At 41.8% G+C, this 23984-nt stretch overlaps 1 long non-coding RNA gene across 1 annotated transcript; it reads left to right on the top strand.

The window, feature by feature from the left end:
• The first annotated feature begins 13723 nt into the window (after window positions 1–13723).
• Window positions 13724–23535, top strand: LOC146189277 (uncharacterized). Its single transcript, XR_014707283.1, has 4 exons — window positions 13724–14050; window positions 20396–20504; window positions 20818–20932; window positions 23441–23535. It is a non-coding gene; the product is annotated as an uncharacterized LOC146189277 (long non-coding RNA).
• The last annotated feature ends 449 nt before the right edge of the window (window positions 23536–23984 follow it).

The following is a 23984-nucleotide window of genomic DNA, read 5'->3' as shown; positions in this document are numbered from 1 at the left end:
CCAGACTTCGCAGTAAAGATTGGCCTTTCTGACTTTTTTTTTTTTGCAAACAAATTTTGATTTTATAGCCGGATTCGGCTTAAGTTAGCATACACCCAAAAAGATTCCTCCTTCGTCTGGTGCTCTTACGTTATTCACATGCTTTTAAACGAAAAAAATTTCCTCGCCAATGTAGCTCAAGTTCGGGGATAAGAGCACGTACTGAAATAGAGAACGTAGAAATAGAGAGCACGTAGAAATAGAGAAAATGTTAAAGGGCACTTGCCAAAATGGTTCTCGGAGAAATCAGCAATGAGAGCAGTACTGCAGGAGGTTTTGAATGCAATTGCACTTATCGTGGCATCTTTCTTATATCCAAAAACAACACCCTAATAATCTGTTTCAGCTATCCTTGAAGGATCGGAAGCCAGAGGGCAACCCGGAAGCGTGGATGCCTACTCCAGTATACTTCCCAGCGGGTGTGTGGTACGATCTGTACCGAGGAGTCCGTTTGAGCTTCTTGAGAGGACTCTCCACCTACGCTCCAGTTCCCAAACGGACACAGGTGGCAGTGTTTCTGCGCGGTGGAGGTGTGCTACTTGTCGCGAACCCTAACGGGTATGTATTCATTGAAATAGCCAATGTCGGCGTCAAAATTATCACAACTTCAGCATATATAATAATCATGAATCCGCTAGGGTAGATTGGAGAAAGGAGTTCATTGGCACATTGTATTCTGCTTCTAAATGCTGGGTCACACCTATTTTCCAACCAATTCACAATAGTGAACGAGTGCACTGGGTGACGGGGAAGCTGATGCGGGTAATTATTCTATGGCATGGAGACTGACCGCGAAATTTCAGCAAATGGGATAGATGCTCGGGCTGAGATGTAGCAGTGTCAGTCTAAATGGCCATGAAGGAAACACCTGTGTATATCATCAGCTTAATGTGAACTATCGGTATCATGTATACTTTGATATGTTCATGTCGATGTTATTCGCAGCATTAGCAGTAGTAGCAGTTATACTAGGAGCAGAAGCAGTAGTAGGTTTTGCAGTACTGGATTTTGAAATAGTACTATGCGTACTAGCGGAGAATTGACAGCGGAGTACAAGTAATACTAGCCATCACTGTAGCAACCACGGTGGTAATGACAGCGGTTTTAGGAGTACCTTAGCTATTGGGGTAATTCATATATACTATTATTTGGAGCAGATTCTCTCTACGGCTGTCATTATCAGACGAACCATATATCGCAACATAGATGCATGCAAGATACACTTGTCGCCTCAATATGTATTACTTTCTTTCCTATTAAAGTTTGGGAACGACGTATCAGATCGCTCTTCAAGAGCCGTACACTTATTTGTACACTTCTATGGGCACACTTTAGCCAAGCACAATGACAGTGATGCTGGTGCTTTTGGCCGAATAAGAGAGTTCCGTCTCAACCATATGTTCACGCAGTTACTTTAGCCAGTCCAGGCATATGAAGTGGAATACGAACACATCTACCGGTCTCCAAGCGGCCAAATCCTGTACTGATTTTGCGGCTGGGCAGCCTTGTATCTCGATATTATTTTCTTTCTCTCAGCATCTAACACAATGTGTTCTCGTGTTCTGCACCCTTTTATCCTGTGATTAAAGTTTCCCCCCTCACGAACCAAGGAGAATATCTCAGGCGCGTTAACGGCACCACTATTTGTAACCTTCTGTGGTGTTACTACTGTTAAATTTGTAAGGGCCTCTTTTGATGTACGGTACCCTAAATTGAGTATTGTTTTTAGCTTAAATGCTTATTTGGTCACCATGGAATGTTTTGTCAGGGTCACCGGATGCAAAGGAATAATGAACGTTCATTCCTAGGGGGCTGCATCTCACCGTATTGCCAAATGCCAGCGGGTCCGCTTCTGGTGAATTCATGAAGCCTCCGGCGGTTATAGGTACGTTAACTATAACTCAAGTTTGCCACAACAGTAGACACAATGTCATCTGATATAGCGCTTAGAAACTTCAGGAAAACACGCGGCATATCATACCTCTCAGCAAACATTTCTTCAACTTCTTGCGAGCTTGACCCGGGTAAACAGCTATTCCTAAAAAAACTATTCCTTATCTTTCTACGCAGGGCTTCTTACAGCCGTCTATTTTGACTGTAAATTCGGTGTAAAGGTTTTACAGCTGAGGACTTCAGTACGATATAGCTGTGTACGTTTTGAATATGCGAGAAAAAATTATCTTTTAGATCCTCGGTCATTTTTTAACCCGATCTATAGCGTAAACCCAAAGGTATTCATTGCGAGGCTCTCCGTGGGAGCTCGATAAAGGCAGTCATTTTCCCTGTGAGTACTGTCAGGAGGTCTCCGATTTCGCCCTCACTCCTTTGTGCAATTTTGTTTCAGACGGAAATACAGTGCCAAAGAAGCATTATTCGCACTTTCAATTCTTCTTTAGAGAGGTAAGTGCTACGACCCCTCTAATATAAAGAGAAGTGGTAACTACATCGGCGTTGATTTCTCGCCTTTTCTCATGAAGTAGGCAATTACGACTGTCAGGTTCGAAAACAGCTAACGCCGCCACAATTCACATGCGCTTCGTATGATGTTAAAACACCATTCCGCTGCTATTTGTCTTGCCACAGTCATTTTTTAAATGTACAATAAGTGTTTGGTGGAAGAAAAGCTCACAAGTGAACTGAAGATTTTTGCCTAACAGTAATGTGCAGTCAGAAAAGACAGCACGTGATATTTATTTCTGTATTGGCATTTAAGAGCCGCGTAAATATTTGCTACAATGCGAAACATGTGCTTTTCTTCTCTTTGGGTTAGAGTTTTATTTTACACCCGTTTTTGTGTTTGAGCGCGAAGACGCACAGGGTCTTGCTACAAATGCCGGATAGTGGAAGCCTCTAGCCATAACATTTTTGCCAAGCTCGAAACAAGACGATAAACTTGAAGTTTGAATAGCTTACTGCAAGTTCCTCTAATACACGCTTTAATGCAAACATAAACACTCTCAAAAGAGTAATTTTCCTGTAGCTTTGTTATGACTGCTGTCAACTTTGAATTCGGTCCGTTTAGAAAATCAACTGATAGTTGATCTCACATAGGCTTATTTTCCACGTGTACTGTGTACTGAAATGATACGTTGGCACTCAGGAATTAGTGATAATGAAGATAACCGTTCTATGGTTTTCCCGTGATTGATCTGCTAATGCATGTGATACCTTCTCTGCTGCACGAATATTTAAGAGTCCTGCAGCTCTTCTGCTGAAACGCGCTGATCCAGCGGGCGTGAGTGGCGCAGAGATACACTCTGTTTGGACTAAAGAGTGCCCTAAAATATTAACAGACGCTAAATAAATGACCATAATAAGTGATAATGAATAGTACTCTGCACAGACTGCACAGATCTACTTGAAAGAGGAATACTAAAGGCTGTTCACTCAGTCTTGGGTATAAGCGTACTGGTTGTTTATTACAGCTATACAGATTGGTATTCTGTGCAAGCAGAGTTTTTCAATACATTTGATGCTCCATATGGTTAGCCATGACGGTGAACTAATATAAAGCTCGAATCTTTTGTACTTTTATATTCTGTGATTTTTTTAAAGGGTGCTCAAAGCAAATGAGCATTCTCAAGTATCGCAGGAAGGCGCTTTAAAGAGTTGCTTTTAAAATTTTCATTACGTAGAATATATACCACTCAGCCTTGGTGCAGTTTATTAAAGGTGAAAAGCGACGTTTATTAATTAAAAGCACCTGCAAAATTATCGCAATAGCATGAAATTTCACCCATTTCGCACACATACTCAACTCCCGAGTATCCGTTTTACTCTAGACTGCTATTGGAAAGACCGTCGGACTAGCCGCAAACGCTTTGTAGTTCTTTTCCTTACAGTTGGAAATTAGCCTCGGTATCGGCATGTTACTCCGAGATTGTTCAGTGGTGCACGTGGTGAAGTTGTTTTGCGTCGGGTCATTTGTATACGAAGGGAAGGATAGCGTACCAGGTAGCGGCATAAAGTCAGATGGGCGGATTAGGATAAGTTTGCAGGGTTCAATTCGATCCAGCTTGCACAGGACCGGGTTAATTATAGATATATGAGACAGGCCTTCGCTCTGCAGTGTGTATAGACCTGCTGCTGACGATGATGATTATTTGAAGGTTATTGGCAAATGCTGTGCGCCGGAGACGGCAGAGGCGACGAGCGCTTATTATGGTGTCGGCTGTCTCTGAGCGCAATGCTTTGGCTCGCAGCTATAGTGTAACTGCATGTGGCTGTGCACGTAGCACGACATCACTGCACACTCAGTCGCTTCGACCAAATTCAATAAGCATAAACTGCTTGCAAAAGAACTAGCTGGAAATTGCGCACCGGTATCAGCGAGTGCACACAATTTTTTTGGTTCTAGAGGTATCATGAGAAATGTTCCTCTGAAGAAAGATCGTTCCTCTGAAGAAAGATCGTTCCTCTGAAGAAAGATCCCGTGCCATTGCCTTGTTGACTGGTGTTAATTTTATTATCGAAATTACCCTCTTAGCTCAGGGGCATAATAGGGAGGAGTGGGACTTGACATAAAAGAAAAAAAAGGAGGGGGGGGGGAGGAACAGGGCTACATTGCATTGAAAGTTATGAATGATGATAACAGTACAGAAATCGCATAATATATACAGTAGCTACAAAAACAAAGATTACAAGCTTAATTGACCAACTATTTCTCAGTAGGAGAACCGTACAAGAAGGACTTAAGAAAATAAACCAGCAGCAATGAAGCCCAAAGTCCAAACCATACGAGAAGCGCAACACCAGGACTACGGACACAAGGGGAGAGGACACACGCCATAACAGAGGAACAAACTTCGGACTGAAAATAATAATAATAAATTTAAAAATACATGCCAAAGAAAAAGCAGATTACGGCTGTTCTGAACCCAAGAAGGCCAGCTCTCGGTTACAAGAAAATGGAAGGAGTACTAACACAGTTATCTTTCAATGCAGCAACCTGTGCAGCTTCCACAATTTCGGTACTTGTATTAAAGCCATTGTTAACATTGGATGATTCTATGATTTCGGACACTGCTATGAATAAGCCGACGGCCTGAAAAACGACCACGTCAAAATGCAATAAAGTTTTCTTTCAAGAAAATCAGTTTTTGTCGCTAACAGAAGTGTGAAGCCAAGTTACTATCAGAGCATATATATCAGCTGATGTAGTGTGAGCTGCACAGGACAAGCAATCATAGATACTGATGACGCTCCCTATATTGGTGAATAAGACAGATACTTTAGGCGTCCTTGTACATGTACGCTGAAGGCCGGTTAGCTATGGAGAGCAGGTTGGTTGTGCTTCAATCGTCGCATTGCGGGTACTCTAAATCTGCTGAACACTATCACCGGTTGGCCAGTACAGGAATAACGTATTTTTGAGAACCTGCTTATTAAACCGTAGATTAACCTTTTCTTTGGGTGCTGTTTCTTTGCTGAACTGGATTTTTTTTTTGCGTGCATGCCTGTTAGGTGGCCAGAAAACAGCGTGATGCCCGATTAATCCAAGTTGGTGCTTGCGCTCACTACGTTTTCTTCTACCTTATAACTGGAAAATTGTACTATAACAGGGTTCGGTATTTTCGAAACAATGACGTCAAGGCTGTGAGCCAAAGCAAAATCGCCATCTTGAACCTGTTTGAATAATATTTATTATTGAATTTTTCTTCTCTTATGATTCAGCCGTTGTCTCACTTCGCTCAAGTAAAATATTCTGAAATACACAATGGTCCCCGAGGAAACTTTCTTGGGTGTCGTTCAAACTTGCCTTTAGTGTGTCATTCTCCTTAACCTATCAGTGCACTCTTGTACTGAGGCTACGTCATTGCAACAGCATTATAACGCTCAAATTTCATTTTAAAATAAACCAGGGGACCATGAATGCTTGTAATACCATTGTTTAGTTCTTCTTAATTGTTTGTGAGCGTTCTAATGAAGTCGAGGATGCGCGTTTGGCGTTCCTCATTAATAGAGTTCTGTTGTTTGAGATCACGAAACAAGGAAAGAACGCCTTTACTCTCAAACTCTGCCGATGCGTCATTTTGTTTATTCGCTCGGGTGTTTTAACAACGGTGAGGACCTAAATTCATTTCAACATCTCCTGATAGCAAGAAGTATTAACACAGACAAACACTCCTAAGAATAGTCAAAACGCAGATGTAAACACGGGATCACAATAAGAAAAACACCGTTAGAGCGTTTGGAAGATATTACCAACCTGCAAAGGGCAGAGGGGAAACGGGTTTGTAGTGTGTATCGTAGCGAAGCCATGCCCAGTTGTGAGGACTGTGGTAGGCAGTTAAGTAGGATGGTGATACCGACGTCGAAGCTCAGGAAGTGGGCGTTCCGGAAAATATCCATAAAGACTAGCATCAGAATGGCATCCTAAAAGGTAGCGGTGCAGATACCAGGTGTAGGCTCTTTGAACACGCAGGGCGTATCATCTTTGAAGCACATAAAAAGCGTCGAAGTAGCCCATGCGCTCTGTAGGGTTAAGATGAAAAGGGTCCGCAGTCTGTATTGTAGCGAAGGCTCATGCCCACTTGTGTTCTCGACCATTTCTCTGTCATTCGTCCATATGATCATCATCATCATCATCAGCCTGATTATACCCACTGCAGGGCGAAGGCCTCTGCCATATTTCTCCACTTAACCCGGTGCTGTGCTAGCTGCATCCACTTGACCCCTGCGAACTTCTTAATCTCATCCGCCCACCTAACTTTCTGCCGCCCCCTGCTACGCTTTCCATCCCTTGGAATCCAGTTACCCTCAGAGACCATCGGTTATCCTCTCTTCGCACTACATGTCCTGCCCATGTCCATTTCTTCTTCTTAATTTCTACTAGAACGTCGGTAACTCCATATGATCAAAATAAGATAATAAATGACTTCGCCTCTAAATACGTACTCTGACTGTTCGCAAGAATTGAAGCTGCCTACTCTGTTATTAACCTGCAACGGCCATGGGCGCAACCGGCCACGTAGATATTAGCTTGGTCTAGTCGAAATTACAGTGAAGGTTGGTAAGAATTGGCTGGAGCTTCCGAAATGCTCTACAGACCAGCCAGAATTGCGGGCGCGAATTCGATGGGTGGTCTACAGTGCTTACTGCTGGAGCCACTTCGTTACTCTACGTCAGTCAAGGGCGCAGCCAGAGGCAGTTCCTGCCTCCTTTTACCTTTTCAGCAAAGATTGAATACCAGTAGAAGAAATGAAGGAATTTGGTGTAACATTCATGGTGCTTCATTTTATTACGCAACGATTATGAGTATATTGAGCAGAAATTAAATCTCACAATAAAATGTAGCAATATGCACGCTTTTTAACCAGGTTATGAATTTAAAGAATCAAAATGACGAATTGTTAGCTGTCCCACCATTTTGTTGCAAATTTTGCTTGGACGCTCGCCTTGTTTGTCTCTTATTGACGATGCATTTTGCATAATCACTGCCACTGCGGGACGCATCTCACGCACATAGTCTCTTTTGATCGATAAAGATAGGTGTCATGAGGGAACAAACGAGCGTGATGAGATCTGTATTCGCGGTTATGGCAATAGCAGTTTCTGTAATTTGATACTCGCTTTGAGAACATTTCTGATACTCGCCCTGAGAACATTTCTTCGTTTTTATAACTCCACCATTTAGTACAGCACTCACAGATGGTTCATTAATACCAAATCGCAGTGCTCGCGTATTCATAACTGAAATTTCGTAGATTACCAGTGAATGCTATAGCATGATTTCGGAGGTGGTGCTGCTAGATTTTAAAAACGACATCACTGCGTGTCATTAAAATCAGCAACTGCTAGATTTTCGAAAACGACATCACTACGTTTCATTAAAATCATCAAAAAAATATTCGCAGAACGTTCTCTCTGGAAAGTGCTCCCCTTGTGCGCTAAGCCTGGACGTGCGATCAATCACCGTGCTCTACCTAACAGAAGCTCCAAACAAGGTTGAATTCGACGGCCAGCTGCAAGCATTCAATTACACGAACAAGGTGGGGGTTACGTTTAGTTGCTTATCTTCGCAACTTTTTTCCTTTCAGACTTCTCTCTTTATTCCGGATAATATTCCACAATTACAGTGATTATTATAATGCAGAGCTATGGCGCTCTTCTATAACATGACATTAGGTTGACAAAACTCTACATGACTGGATTTAACCACATGCACCTTGATTCTCATTTTGAACTTTTTTTTTTATGTCGTGTTTGCAGACCCTTACACTGAGAGGCCGCCCCTTCGTCCTGAAACGGTCTTTCTTCATGAAGATTACGTGAGGGTTTGTTCATGGTTGACAAAGCAATAAATGCTGACACCTGCCTAAGCGAAATGCCTGTGCACTGCTCGTACAGTTGAAAATACTCACACGCCCACAATAAATATGCAACCTTAACGTTTCAACAGTTTCGAATCTTTTTTGAAGTGTTTCACAGGCCAAAAATATTCTTTTTTAGATAAATTAAAAACTCATAATGCTGTTTACGGCGTTTTTCTGTCTTACTTATTTCAGATGATAATCTCAAATTAGAGCACAATGTGTATTCGGGTTTACACCCAGAACGATATTTACCGTCAATCGAAAGCACTTCATGGTTGGCTGACAAAACATCATAGAAAAACAGCCTGAGACAGATGTTCACGGTAGATAGGTCCACTTTGGAAGAACTTCAACCTAATATTGTCTAGCAGAGGTGGAACTCGTATATGGAAAGCGACGTTTTAGTGCACATCAAATATATTAATTTGGTAAAGCTTTGGTAAGTCTTTGGTAGGATTTGGTAAATACACAATCTTTCAGTAGACAACACAATTTCTCCGTCCCGGGCGACTATGCTGGATGACTTCTTTCTCACTCTTATATTTCACACCTAACTGCCTACTAATTGAAAGCAGTCAGAAGGTGTCAACAAGGGTTGTGATTAGATGTTCACAGCTTGCCGCTACGCTTACGCCGTCAAATATGTGATTTAAAGGCTGACTACGCACATGGTTGCTTTTCGCAAATGCAGTAGTTAATGGGAGGCTTTCATAATGAAGTAATTACACCTCGACATTTACATAGCGCAGCCGTACAGCTATGAAGGAATGCTATACAACGTTTTCAGCAGTGCCCTATATATAGTGAGGAAAAACAGTGTCTGTGCCGCACGCTGGTGCATCTCCCAGCGTGCGGCACTGCTCCTAATAGGCACTGCTCCAGCTAATGAAAAGCACAATCCTAATCGAAAGACTATGAGTTTGCTTTTATGTTAAGTGACATCTCTGTGACATGATATGATGTGGCATGTTTGTGATGTGACTGTACTAGCTTCAACCATCCCTGTCTAACAACTTCCACTCACGTTTTTCTCCCAGTAAAGGGTAGCAAACCGGTTGCTGTTACGGGTTAACCTCCCTGCCTTTCCTCCTCATCTTCCTCCTCCTCCTTCATAGTTAATGAACTATAGAGGTTCAACGCTGCTCGACGGATGCGAAGAAAAAGCTTTGGCTGCCGGCGACGGAGCGTTACATCGAACACGGCCAGCGTTGCGTTAAACGCATCGAAGTGCACCGGTGTTTTACGCAGAACCAACATTCATGCCTTGTGCATGCCGGCAGACGTTTTCCTGCCCTACTTGGTCAAAGTTTTAAGGCCGCGTGCGATGCGAAATGTGGAAACTGCCTTTCTCCTCTCCGCACGGATGCGCGCATCTGCTTGGATGCCTATGTGCCTGACGAGTCACGTTGTGACCCACGAACGGTTTGCGCTTGCGCAGTGAGGCTGCATAACAAGGTCTATGACGTCACGAGTCTGCGCAGCGGTGGAGTACCCTTCGAACGGCGCAACTGGTTGCCATGGTTACGGGGCATGGGAAGTTGTGATCTAGGGCAGGCTCTGCGAAACTGCTAGCCTAGTTTAGCTAGTGCTACAAATTTTGGCTTTGTCTGGAGATCGAACCCGGGACGACCGTCTTTTTGGTGCAGCCGCTCTACCAGCTAAGCTAACCAGGGCGGTCAGCAGATCAGACGAAAGCGAATTGATCAGTAATTTGAAGTGGCAATGATGTTGGTAGAATATTTATAGGGACAGAACACTGGTCAAAATATGTTATGAGGTTATGGCGGAGATGAAAAAGACCTTGCCTCATATAGTTACAGATCTAGCACTACAATATCAAAGAAAAGAAGCTTTGCAATTTATATTCGCCATTGGAAAATGCATAAAAACCACTGAGGTGCTATCTAGTGGAGAAACCCGCAGAAAAAAGCGCAAGCTTTGTTTTGGAGAGTGGTGCTAAACCCGTCGTGTTATCAACCTCCTCTTGGTTAGCAGAGCTAATTACGTGACCGCTTTAAATGTCCCATGCCCCCAAAAATATCTCGTCGCGTAAGTGCGTGGCTCATGCAGGACACATATTTGCCATATGGTTGTGAAAAGCCAACTCTGTTCTCAACTCGTGCTTCTCAAAACCGATGGGAAGTTGAGGTAGGTCTATGAGGCTATAAGTAATCAAGCATTCTGCAATACAAATCAAGTCATTATGTCTGTGTACACAATAGTTTAATAAGATCAGTGCCACAGTAAAGATTTCGTCTTTTACTGCTACGGCGGAGCTTCAGTGCAACAAATTGTTTATCCATCTGGATTGGAACGGTTTTAGGCAAGGGCTAATGAAAATGTTTAACATTGTTTGGTTGTCTGACCTCCTCGCTTTGGACAATCGAGAAAAGCTAACTGAATAAAGCTATCGAAGATACAATCAGGTAAAGATGAAAGTTGAAACTGGTAATTGGTTCAAAATAAGGAAATGGTAAACAGGCTAAGATGGCGAATGATTTTATGAAAGCTTGCAGTGAGTGAGGTGAACTAAAAGCCATCCGCCCAGTAGGGAGCTCACGTGAAATTCGAAAGGGGCTCTTCGCACATGTTATCTAATATGTGCAAAAAAGTTATGTCAAACATTTTCGGTCTGATGCTACTTTTTTGAGGAAGCCTCCTGTAAAAGAAGCAAAACATTTTACGGAGAATCAGGTTTGTTTATATCCGATAGGTGCAAAATCAATACCAGGACATTATGACTCTCAGACGCGTACGGTACTGTGTGGACAAGAGAGCTCGTAGGTCGTCGTAGGACAATTCTCGATTAGTATGTGGTTGTAACAGTCATTGCATTACGAAAACGAAAACAAGAATTTACAGGCAAAATATAAAAATATGAAGTACCAAAAATATAAGTAATAATAATTGGGTTTGTACCGAAATGAATGAGCAAAATGATAGAAAATTGATTAAGCTAGCCATGACATATTTATGCTTGCACCTTCAGAATAGATAAGAACAAAAGGCCTGAAACTGCGGCTTCAGTAATTCATAAATGCGCAGAATATTTTGCCGAGGGAGAGAGAGAGAAAACATTTATTGCTCTAAAAAGTTTCTGGTTTTAGCGGCGGGCCGATGTCTTCATATCTTCGGCCTCTTCACAAGGTCGGCGCCCCTATTCCAGGGCATCGCTGAGTCTTGCTGCTTCGCAGGCGTGCCGCACCAGTGCCCTTTGGGCCGTGAGCTCGCTGCTGGTCAGCAGACCCTACCATTGTTCCGCACTCGGGTTATTTAGTTTGTGGAAGGCTCTGTTTCGTTCGCATTCCCATGTGATGTGGTATAGTGTGGGGGTTGCCCCGCACCACGGACATGTGTTCCTGTATTGTGTAGGGAACATCTTGTGTAGTATGTATAGATTGTGCAATGTCCCTGCTTGCAGTCTCCGCCAGCAGACCACCTCGTGCTGTGATAATGATGTGTGGGGTGGTGGGTATTTGAATCTCCGCCCTCTGTGGCAGTTTAGTATTTCTGCATACGTTGGTTCCACCGTTATGGGGTTCTCCAGGGCTTCTGACTGCCCTGCTCGGTTCGTGATCTCGCGAACTAGGCTGTCTACCCTCGAGTTACCCTCTATCCCGGTGTGTGCCGGTATCCAGAAAATCCTGTGTCTGAAACCGTAAAAAGTAACGCTCCCATTTTTTACAAGGGAATTCACGTGAAGTGGTGCGCTTAGGTATAAAAAAGAATGATCTGAAGCTATAGGATATAAACTTGTCTTTATAAGATTTTTGAAGCAGTCTTAGGTCTTCTAATTGCAATACTGCCCTCCTAGAAATTTTGAGAAGCTGATTAAAATATACCTGGAGCATCAGGCGCGAAAGTATCAACTGCCAATTTTTTTTCTGTGTTTAAATTGATTCATTTAGGATTTCTGCAGAGAAGCTTTCTCGACCAATTTGTGTTGTCGCATAAAGAATGATCCTAAATTTATTACTCCCAATGATGTCCTTATCGTGTCGTACTCAGCGCTCATAATTACTGGGCTAATATGGGCCAACAGAACACTGTAAAATACTCTGAGCAGAGCTGCATCATTGAACATGAACTCAATGAATACATCAGCAGTTTTATTTCGATCATAACTCTAACACCGTACACTTTGGCTAACAACAGTAGTCAGTTGTAATAGTTTGGAAACGTTCCTCCAAGAAATATATAGGTGGCATATTGAGCGTTTGCGCAAAACTCCACATTCTATTTGCAGAAACATGTAATTGCGAATTGCATAGTGATGCCCAGCAACTCGTCATATTTTTTATATATTTATAATTTTACAATTTGTTATATTTTTATATTCCAATATTTCTACAAAAACTACGTTACCATTGTATTGTATCTGTGTTGACCATAATGTAAAACTTTTTTACCGACTGGAAAGCCTCCGTAGGGATTGTTCATATGTGTTAATATTCCGTCACATATTTATGCACAACCTGCTTTGAAAGGCTGTATCAAAAGGGCACCTTTCAGTCTGACTATTTAGCCAGCTCGCTCTCCGCGAACAGAATAATAAAACAAAACTTATTTTTGCGCATTTTTCGTTTGCATGAAGTATCCGAGGTTACATGCAGCGGAAAGTCTGAGTCGCGGGAATAATTAAGTGATTACTGGGAAGGCAGCTACTTTCTAAACTGGTAGAACGATTCCTTTTGCCACGTCCTCGAAGGACCAAACACAGCCGGTGGTACTGCCGCTACTGCGTCCTATCGGCTTATGGTTCGCCACTTAATCTGGCGCGCGTCATGGTAAAGGTGATGTTTTCCGAGATTTGCCATTTGTTGTCTTAAGGTTGTGTCAGTGTTTTGCAGCCCGAGATGCTCGAGGGAACGTCATCTGGGAGACCCTTTTTAGATTGCATTCTTTCCTACACGGTGCCGCTAGCCGTTTTATTCAGTCCTATCCCCCCAAAATAAGGGTAGGGGTACACTAAAGAAAAGTAGTCGATATGTTAAGAAACAAATCTACCAACTGTGCTCACTTTGGTTTTTGTCCAACCGAAAACTATACCTCTAGTTCAAGTGCTTGTCCAACCGAAAACTATACCTCTAGTTCAAGTGCGTGCCTCAGGGGCCCCTCGTCACTTAAAGACAGAGCGAACCTTGAGAAATTTACTGGTATGTGTTTAAAGGCTCCTCGAACTGCGGGGGTATTAAGTTCACTAGTTTGTTCACCCCACCACATTCCAGACGAGGCAAGCAGGCGAGAGCACTGTGGCTTGCCGGTTTAGTTTCAAGAAAATGCCTACCGTAAAGTCACAGACAGGGCGGCGCTCCATTCGGTTTGACGAATTGAAAACTCAAGAACTAAAGTTACCTGTCAAGATTCAAGAATAGGGCAGTCACTTCCGCTTTCCCGAACCGCCTACGTGTTACAGCGCAGTAGCTTGATATCACTGGTGCCTCAGAAAGCGTAAGTTTAATTGTGTGCGCCGCAGCCATTATTGGATAAAAGAAAGATAGAGATAATGAGAGATTTTAAAGGAATGTTTACTTCCTTGTAATTGGTCTCTCATGAAGGTCAACAATAGAATGAAAGAGCTGAAACCGTCACCTCAGTGGCGCCGTGAGGGTCTTAAACTTTAGCTTTTTTTCACAAGCGCTTGATACGTCTTCTGTGAGACTTCTTGAAATCCTGTTCATGTGGTCAAATTATAGGTAAGCTCTCAGATTTCACTAAATCTTATTGTTGCCTCTGTTCACTGTACATTTTTCTGTAGAGAGTAGCATGTGCATGCTGACATGAGGATATAGTTACTTTAATGGTCTGCGATCGTTGTAGAACAGTCATTAGAAAATGTCATCTGGAGAACAAGCGGGCGCAGTAAAGCCAAACTGTTTTCATTCTGCGTATTTTCAACAACTGGGAACAGATAAAGGTATTTCCCAGAATGGGTTCAGCGATAGAAGATGCCTTACTTTAGGTGCCTTTAATTGATGCATTTTTTTTTATTACGGCAGCATTCATATTTGCTTTAATATGTCTTCATGAGCGCCATCCGTTTATGTGATGCTGAATACTTTTATGGATCATCTGCACCTAAACGTACGCTTTTATCTTAACCACTTCACTGATCAAAACCTCACATCTGACTTGAATTCAATATTGTTTCAGTACGTATTGTGTAGATTTTAAAAATATTGATTTTTTCTTAATGCTTGTTCAAATTACTCAGCAATTCGCTATTTCTCATGAAGGCTGACTTCTGAGATTGAAGTCAAGGGATGAGAGTGGTTTGTAGCGGATAATGTTCCACACAAGGGAATGCCTTACCAAAAACATTTTGTCTAGCTTAAATAGAGCGTTCGTCGAGCAGGCAGTTCAAAGTAGGTATAGTTACGAAGTCTTTTCATAAAATTACCCTCACTCCAAGCTGTTTCTTTCCTTTAACTGTGGTAACTTGATATCGTTAAAGCGGTCAGAGTGCAATAAAGAGTTCTTCTATCTGCGAACACGAGTCCAAGCCATATTTCTGCAGGTGAGACAGAAGCTGCTCTAGATACATAAGTGTAAAAATAAACAAATTACATGACAGCAAAAAGAATACCTGGTGTGTTTGTCCATTGAAAATTACGGGGTTTCGCTTGAAATTGACAAGATCATCTCCGCGTTTGGCTAGTCGTTCTCGCCGTTGTTGTTTTCAGGCGAAGATCACAAAGGCTGCGAATGGAGAGCTTCTTGAAAAATGCTTTTGTTGTGAGATTCTGAAACATCACCAGCTCCACTACTATAATCGACAACCTAATTACACCTGCTGCAGCTTTATTGCCTCTAAAATATTGCGCCAATTAACCTGGTCCTGGGCAATGTAAATTAATATTCCGCCCCGACAACGCATCGCAAATGGGGTATTGTAAAGTTTGTTATCCGCCTGGACTGAATATAACATTTCCATGAAAAAACAATGCTTAGTGTTTTTGACTATATATAGGACATCACTTTCAATCGCCACTGAATGAGATCTGCGGAAATACTTATTTTGTATTGGTATCCGTGATACATCAGCGGCGGGGGAGAGGTCTTATCTTGAGACATGACTTTATAGATGCTGCTTTAGAATCTTAGGCTTGGTAAAAAATTGAATTCGTAAGCACTTACCGCTGAAAAATAGTCTTGTAAAAATGAGTCTTTATGTTTACGGGCAGGCTGAGATTTATTTATTTATTTATTTATTGTACCCTCAGGGCCAAAGGCATTACAGAGGGGAGTGGGTTAATTATGATACAGAACAATGAATATAATACAGTGAAAACAAGTAATACAAAATAAAATTCCTCCGGAATAAAACAAACAACATTAAGATATTTGCGAGATGGAAGAAACAGGATAACATGCCTTCACGATGATGAGATACGTTTTAATGTCGAATGGGCTTAGCGCTAGCAATAACGCAGATTGATGGTGGGGTGCGTATGAAATTGGTTGGTATGGCAGTGCACCTGCAGAAAGTGCCCTGCCATAGCAGCCATCTGCCTCCTGCAGTGCAGAAAAAGATGGTGGGGTTAAACATGTATTTTTTAACGATTGATGGTGATGCATGTCGGCACCCCTAAACTAGGTGCCGAAACCCAGCGATATCAGAGGGGGCACCTGGAGCTCTCTTTTATGCGCCACTATCCGCTTTGTCATCTTTCTATTCGCTGAATCATCCGGAGTGACCGAGAGATCGCCGAGATTCATTACACGAAATGCGATGCACAATGAGACGATGAAGAGAGACAGGAGAAATAGAATATGAAATGACAGATAACAGTATAAATGGGAACATGTGATAAATGTTTGCTTCCAGAGCTACAGGCCGAGCGCTTGCTGCTTGTAGAGAGCTCAAGCCCCATAGAAACTCTGCAGGTTGGGAAAGTTTCACGCTTTGTCGTGGCCGTATTCGCGGAAATATTTTCTCAAACTAAGGGCTAGATAGTGGCACTTGTTGAAATGCGAAGTAAATACGAACACACATAGTGTCGCGACTTCGATGGTTTCGAGAACCGATTCTAGAAAAGTGTTCAATGACTTCGCTTCATAATACAGGTGGGTGGGTGCGAGAAGCTAGAATGACGAATAAAGTGAGAAAGGAATGATTTTGATTCATTCTGGGAAATACTACCTTTCTAAAGAAGGAACTTGAAAAAAAATGCCGTAGAGATAACTGTATGGTGGCAAATATTTCCAGAGTTTGTACTCTTCCCGCTATGAATATTCATCATGAAGTAGAGATATAATGCCTTAATATCGAACCAATTACGTTTTGAGAGCTGGCAGGCCGGTTAAATCGCTTTGACAGTATTTCGGATTTAGTTTGTGCACATTACATATAAAACTTGAAGTACACAATAATAAATTGTTAATGTGAATACGTGTTTACAGAATGTATTGCTTCTTTTCTATGAGTCGATGTAATTGCACATTTTCTGTGTGTTTTGGGTTGCTGACACCTAGCTCAGATAGAGAGGCCAGGCATTTCTGTGGCGACTTGGCAACAAGAGGTTTTTACCGATAACCATGTCGCTAGACAAATGAATGTGAATGTCATTTGCTAAAGGAATAAGCACCATGACCGGCGTCGTCACATCTTGCTCCAAAATATTTGTTAGTGGTCCAGGTATAAGGTATAATTACTCATAACGTTCTTCAGATTCTCGAATGTACAAACGAAGACACACGGATGCGATCAGGTTCGCACTCGAGCAGTGTGTAATTCGCGCCAAGTGGTGTGTAACAGTGGGTTATAAAGCCGTCCATCAAAGAAAAGGGAGCAGGAAAAAAGAACAAGGAAGGCAGAAATGTTAACTGGAAGATAGTTACAAATTGAGAAAACCTATTTAAATTTGGTGTTATACTGTTGCTGGATGTCTAACAATCCCGTAAGAAAATCTAGGTTTTGGGCATGATGGCCTCAGCTGCAATTGCTCAATTAAACCCAACTCAACATAAAAGTGGTTGGATAATGACGGAGAATACGCTAGGAACAGCATTTCACGTATGAATGATTCTTCGTCATTGGAAAAGCACCTGTCCTCCATAAATATAGATTTTAGCACCGCCAACTACCTTACAGATGCACCTCACTCATGCTTTTTAAATTTAACGCCCGAGGAAAAAACAAAAGGAATAAACTTTTGCAAAAAGAGTGAGGAAGAAAGAGGTCTGAAGTGACGTGTTCTGTTGTTACATCTCTTTTTTCCTCAACCTTTTTGCGCCAGTTTATGCATTTAGGTAATATGAACTAACTTGCCCAGAAGAAAATACTTATTGAGGAAAAACAAAAGTGCGGACCAATTTGAGCACCTTGTTCGATCTTGATAGAGTGTTGAGCTGGAAATTTTCTTCTAGGTCTTCTGCCTCTTGAAACCAAGAATGTGGAGTGCATTTTTTTAATGTTTCCGTGCTTTGGAAAGGTATATAGGGCACCAATAAAAAAAAAAAAGGAGCGATACGTGGGTTTAGAAACAACAATATTTGTCCTCAGTGCCATAAAATTGTGGAAGGGTTTCTCCATTCAGCTTGTAGGTCGACACTCTGAGAATAGAATTCCGCAGCGAGACGTATAGTAATCCTTGCACACCAGGTTCATAGGAGAGCTAACAAGTTTATGACGCCAGCTTGTAAGATGCAAAAAAGGCACTGAGTGGTTCTGTTCATACTCCGCCTAATGACCCAAACACACTGACAGTTTGTCATTACGCGCCTATTACTTTGTTGGTCTTGTGTCAAACAGAGTTTGTTACTTTGTCACTCTGTACAACTAGTTGTGTACGCAATATTTTGTTATGAACTACGCACCAACAGATAGCAAAACCTGTGCTGCAATGCAGACAGAAAATGTGAATAAGAACGCATATGTCTGTTCTGTGTGCCACACAGTGTTATAATGGCCAAAACACTCTAGACCCTCAAGCAGGCATGTGATGTGCCCCTGTAGAATTAGCATGCCAGGAACTTTAGCATATGAGCTGTCAGGAGAATTTGTTCCGTTTGTGCTGATTAATACCGACAAAAATGTTTTGACAGGCTAAACTGCTCGCTTTGCTCCATCCTGCCGCAGTTGCAGATAACCATAGGGTGAAAATAAAGAAGGTTCGCCTGAGCGCTTAATAAGAGGAAAGCATTTACGTGCTATAAAATGGCACTAAGGCCAATTTTATGGTCATTGAAATAATGACACACTACGCAATTCAATTTTTATCATGACTCATCTTCAGAACTATGGCTATTATTCAAGTGTTACAAAACGGCAATCTACCAAAATGACGGATAAGTGCAGGACTGTAGAAATGAGTTTACAACTGAGCCATTTATTTAGGAAGAGGTGGGCGAAAATATTCCTAAATGCGCATTATTAGGAATAGAAAATATTTCCAATCAAGCTGAATAATAAACTTAGTCGATGAAGGAATAAAAGTTGTTAAAACATTGGAAACAGTATGAAATATTCAGCACAAGCTGGACAGCTGGCGACTGGCAATCATGAATGTAAATTAGGATAAAGCGCAGTAGGATGCACATAAATTAAAACCTATTATAAAAACATTTGTTATAAGTCTTGTGCAAAGTGATGGCTACGCCACTGGTGGCAGTGTTGAAAGTAAATAAGGGAGCGGAGTCGGCCGCGGCGTCTGCTAGCTATATATTTCTAGTATTTACAATCCTCGTGTGACGAATTCGTTCTTTCCGCGGCGCTTGCACCGTTGCATAAACAGCATCCGCTCCCAATGAACTGTGACACAAACTACGGGGAATCTCCAGCGATAGGTTTTCCTTGGGTAAATATTCGAAAGCTATAAAATTGCGCTGGAGATTGTATTTACATGTCACATAGCGGCAAGCGATAAGACAGACAGCGTACTGTTCGAGTTCACTTCACGTTAACAAATCGCTCGCCATTGTTGTCTCATGTTCCGATTTAAAAGCATTTAAAATATATCGGTACATCGTGAAATTTCTGATGATTGATAATATTTGCGTTTAGGTGCAGGTTTAAGTACCCCGCCGGGGTGGCGCTGTGGTTACGGCGCTCGACTACTGTTCCCAAGGACGCGGGATAGAATCCCGGTCTCGGCGGCAGCTTTTCAATGGAGGCGAAAAGCAAGGCGCCCGTGTGCTGTGCGTTGTCAGTGCACGTTAAACAACCCCAGGTGGTCGAAATTTCCGGAGTCCTCCACTACGGCGTCTCTCATAGCCTTAGTTGCTTTGGGACGTTAAACCCCACAAACCAACAGGTTTAAGTACGCCTTTGAGTGTGAAAAGGCAAGCAAAGCGGACATTCTCTGCTGCTCAGGCAGGGCCGCTCCGTTGTAAACAGGTAGGGCAACGATGTCTCTCGGTCAAGCCAAGTACAGCTTTGACACAAAACGTGTCAGACCAAAAACGAGATCACATAGGAGAGAACCTCGAAAGACACACATCGTTATAAATGTGTACCTGCCTTTTTTTAAAATCTGAATCATTATACATACAACATTAAGAGCGTATTCTCGACACCAAGCCGGCCCTCGTCGCTCTGAGCGCTTCCTTAGCCGAGGAGCCGCTAAGGATGGTTCGAAAATTAGGCGTCTCCTTTATATTCCTCATTGAGTTGAGATAGCATAGAGAGCTCAGCTCCTCGTGGAAGAAAATGCATTGGCAGCAGTAAAGGGACGTTCTGAAATTAGCCCTTTATAATCGATGAGATGACATCTATCTTGACTTTGCTGAAGGCTCAGTCTTATTCTCTTAGGCTCTTGGGTTTAATGGTGAGGTAAATGAAACAGCGGCGCATGTAGGAAAAAAGGATTTAAAGATTAATAGCTAAAACGGATAGGTGAGTTTGCCTTGAAGTTTGAGAATAAAAATGTAATAAAGGTAATAAAAAATTATTGTTTCGGGGTATAACATCAGTAAAATATTATAAAAACGTTGAGAATAGTAGCAACGGCTGTTACTCCATTTCAAACGAGACTCGAATGTCTGGTTTGAAATGTCCCGTCCGTCATTTCTCGATCTAACAAGTTTCGTGATATTTCTAGACAAGGGTAGAAAAAATGAAGCCAAGAATACTGGTTATACTGGTACTGATAATTACAAGAACAAAAGTTGTTCAATGTTCAGGAAAAACTCCAACACGTGACCCCAACAGTAAGTATATTGTTTAATTATTCAACCTTTCTACTCAGGTTGTAGTTATGAAAAAAGAAATGAATTTGTAACGATGTATATTGTCTGAACCCTCACTGTAGTTTGTAATAAAATTAAAACGCACAAATTTACACCTCTTGTTAATCATGATAAGTGCTCATATTCCTCCTATTCGTGCCGTCTCTTTACTGCCTTCCGCTGACCTTTATTATTTAGCTTTGCTACTTTAGTGTTTTACTTTCGGACCTAATAATAATTTTGTTTCAATGAAAAAGAAAAGAGGCTATAATATACTGCGCTATCTTTTCAACAGAATGCTATGTTGACAACGGTCCTGAGATGCAGCTGAAAGGATTATACCGTTCTGATTCTGAAAAGTGCTTGTTATACTACTGTGATCCAGAAAAAAAGCAACTGGTAACGGTTACGTAAGTAGTGCGTCACTAATATGCCTTGTAGTTGCGGTTGTAGTTACCTGATACAAATCCACCTCAACTATTTTATATTACTGAAATAGGTGGCTCGGCTCCTTGAATATTGACTGAAGGAAATTTCACTTTCGAATGTAAGAGCAGGGTGAGAGCAGAAGAGAAGAGGGCAGGATGTCAGCTAATTTTTTTGGAATATGACTCTAGACCTCATATCAAGTCTCTTCCAAAAATGCCGATCCCGCTTTCACTCCAAATAATATTTAAAGTTACAAGTGAATTGATTCCCAAGCATCATTGTAGAAGAAGCTGAGCCTTCCCCAAACATTCAGAATTCAAGAAAGGAGTTTTCGTTGGAGCTTTGTCCCGTTTTTCTACACTGTACCAAACGGCAGCACGGAGGAAATATGAATATTTTAATTTCTTGTGTAGTTGCTATTGTGCACGGACCATTGCAGCAGGCTACTAGAAAACAAATCAATGACACAAAAATAATATGAACCCATTTTTTCTTGTTCAATAGCTGCCAGATATTTGAACAGTGTGCTTTGTGTAATGTTGCTCATTATGCAGCTGCGCATATTGTTTCTCGCTTATTACATGCGCGGGAAGAATTCGAATATACAGCAAGCATATAAAGTTAAAAACAAAATTAGGATCTCTTTAGCGAATTGTAACCTTTAACATTGACTACATGGTTGCGTATCAGCCGTATACGTAAACATAATGTAGATACGTAGACCGCTTTTTGTTCTGTGTTTTATTTGCTCTATATTGGTTCCGAAATGGAGTAGCACAGCATATATGCTAGACACAATGAAGAGGGATACACCTCGCTCTTTTATCTTAATATGGACTAAATGTATCGGCGCAAATAAGTGTTAAATTTTGTACCACGAATAAGGATGGATATTTGAGCTTTGCTAAGCGATAGCCTTTTTTTAATGAAATTAGGCGTGCTTACGAAGTCTAAATGGATTTTAAAGCACACTTAAACTCCCTTAAAGAGCAATACTGCAATCAGGTATCGATATATATACCGCATTGTTAATATTGCAGTGAAAATATCTGGCAAATGGTCGTAACCATGCCGGAGAGTATTTTGAAACCTATAGCATTTATTGTGTTCTCGACTGTACTAAAGCTCAAGTCAGGGCCTTGAGAAAATTGATAATGTGACGTGGTGGTGACATGTTCGAAAGCAGTAATCGGAGAGAATGATGTTTAACTTAACTATTTACGGGGCTGACATGCGCTCACAAAAGAATAAACAAACACGGCAGCGTCAAGAGTACCAATCGTACTCGTCGGTCATGGGTATACGAATGCTCGCTGCATTGGGCAGTGGTCAGTGTAAGGTCGGCAAGGACGCATCTATATAAACACCCAAAATATGGCCAGAACCGCCACCAACGTTCCGAAAAGCAATAAAAAAAGCTGGAATCGTTCGAGAGGGATCATAGAGTACCTGGCGCGATAAAGAAAATGATAAAGTAGCGTGGAAATCTCCTTTTAAGTAAAAGTAATATTTAAGAGTTGCATTCAAGCGATAACGCAATAATAGACCAGAGTTGACTTTTATACCTCGTTTTACGTTTGCTATATCACGCTGAAACTGTTCACTGAAGTACGAAAGAAGGGCTGAATGCACACAATTGAAGGTAATATCTTACCATATTTATCAAGTCAAGAATACTGTACACAACAGATGTTGTCTTGCACTGCCAATTGTGCTGCACATTATGTTTTACGCTTTATTGCAGGGTAATGTTGTAAGAAGACGTCTAAAAGGGACTGAAATTCTCGAAACGTTTACCTTTAGATACTTGCAGCTATTAAGGTGGAATTCAGATAATATGGCGTGCGAGGGTACAAAACATTGCCTTATAGGGCTTAACATGGTCATTACGTAATATCTATTACCGGTCAATAACTTGGATAAAGAGCCTGCTTTATAAATAAGCTAAATCTAGAGCAACGTTTAAGACGTTTTATCGACTCGTGTTTTATGGCTGCCTATATAGGGTCAGCGATATTGTTGACCTGCCGCTAAAGGATTGAATGTGTTAGTGATTGTCTTTCTTCATTTGGGTACAAGCTACGCTTAGGCACCTTATTTTCTTATGGTCGCACTCATAGTATGTCCCTCTCGCGGTGGTCATCCGACGCCAGCCGTCAGTGTTGGGCATACGTATCCGGATGATCCGGTGATATTCGGGTGCCGTTTTTGTTTGTGAAGTTTTGAGAGCTTAGATTGGATTGGGTCCTTAAAGTGGAAGAGGATGGCAGTGTTTCCTTCTCAAGGTCTCAGCTAAGATCGTGGAAGTGTGGGTGAGCGGGAGGCACGCTTTTTCGCGATGGCGCGAAAATATGAAATATCTGTGAAGGCAGGTGATGCGTGAGAGGGGCTTGCAGGAGTGGTGACTCTTGCTCAAAAGTTTGCTCCAGGAATGTTTGGAGCACAGTAGATTCCAAGCAATGCCATTTCTTAATTATTTGCGTTCGCAGGTGCGACCAATTCCGGAGCCCATGCCTTCTTGACGACAACGACAATAAGTACCCATTTTGTTGCAATGTACCAAAGTGCAGCAAGAAATAAAATAAGTATCTCTATTGCTTAACATATTGCGTCCAATTTGAGTTATAAAGCCATTAATTTTATTGCCCGAGCTAAGATGAACTAATACGTAAAAAACATGAAACAATTTCTCAGCACTAAGCTGACCGCATGCTCTTGGTAGCCACTTCATGCCCGAGGCAATTCGCTTGTTTAGGACTGATTGTTGCGTTATTTAAAATATGTATTTAAGCTTAAGCCTAATGTTTTGAGTGTTATTGCCATTTTTAGTGATGCAGAATACCCTTGATATAAAAGTTTCACATCTGTCTAAGCCTGACGTGTTTTGACCGTATGTAGAGAAAACACCAGCAAAACAAATTGCCTCGCCTGAATAGCGCCTCCACGCACCGGGTCTATGCCCCTCTCAGTCATTGTCTGGGCGAAAAGAAATGGCTGTTGGTGCACCTCAATAGCCCCATTGTTGCAACATTT

This window comes from Amblyomma maculatum, chromosome 5, assembly GCF_055883805.1.
Source record: "Amblyomma maculatum isolate TAMU_Amacu chromosome 5, ASM5588380v1, whole genome shotgun sequence".
NCBI lineage: Eukaryota > Metazoa > Arthropoda > Arachnida > Ixodida > Ixodidae > Amblyomma > Amblyomma maculatum.
The sequence above is the reverse complement of the archived record's forward strand: the minus strand, read 5'-3'. Positions and strand labels throughout refer to the sequence as shown.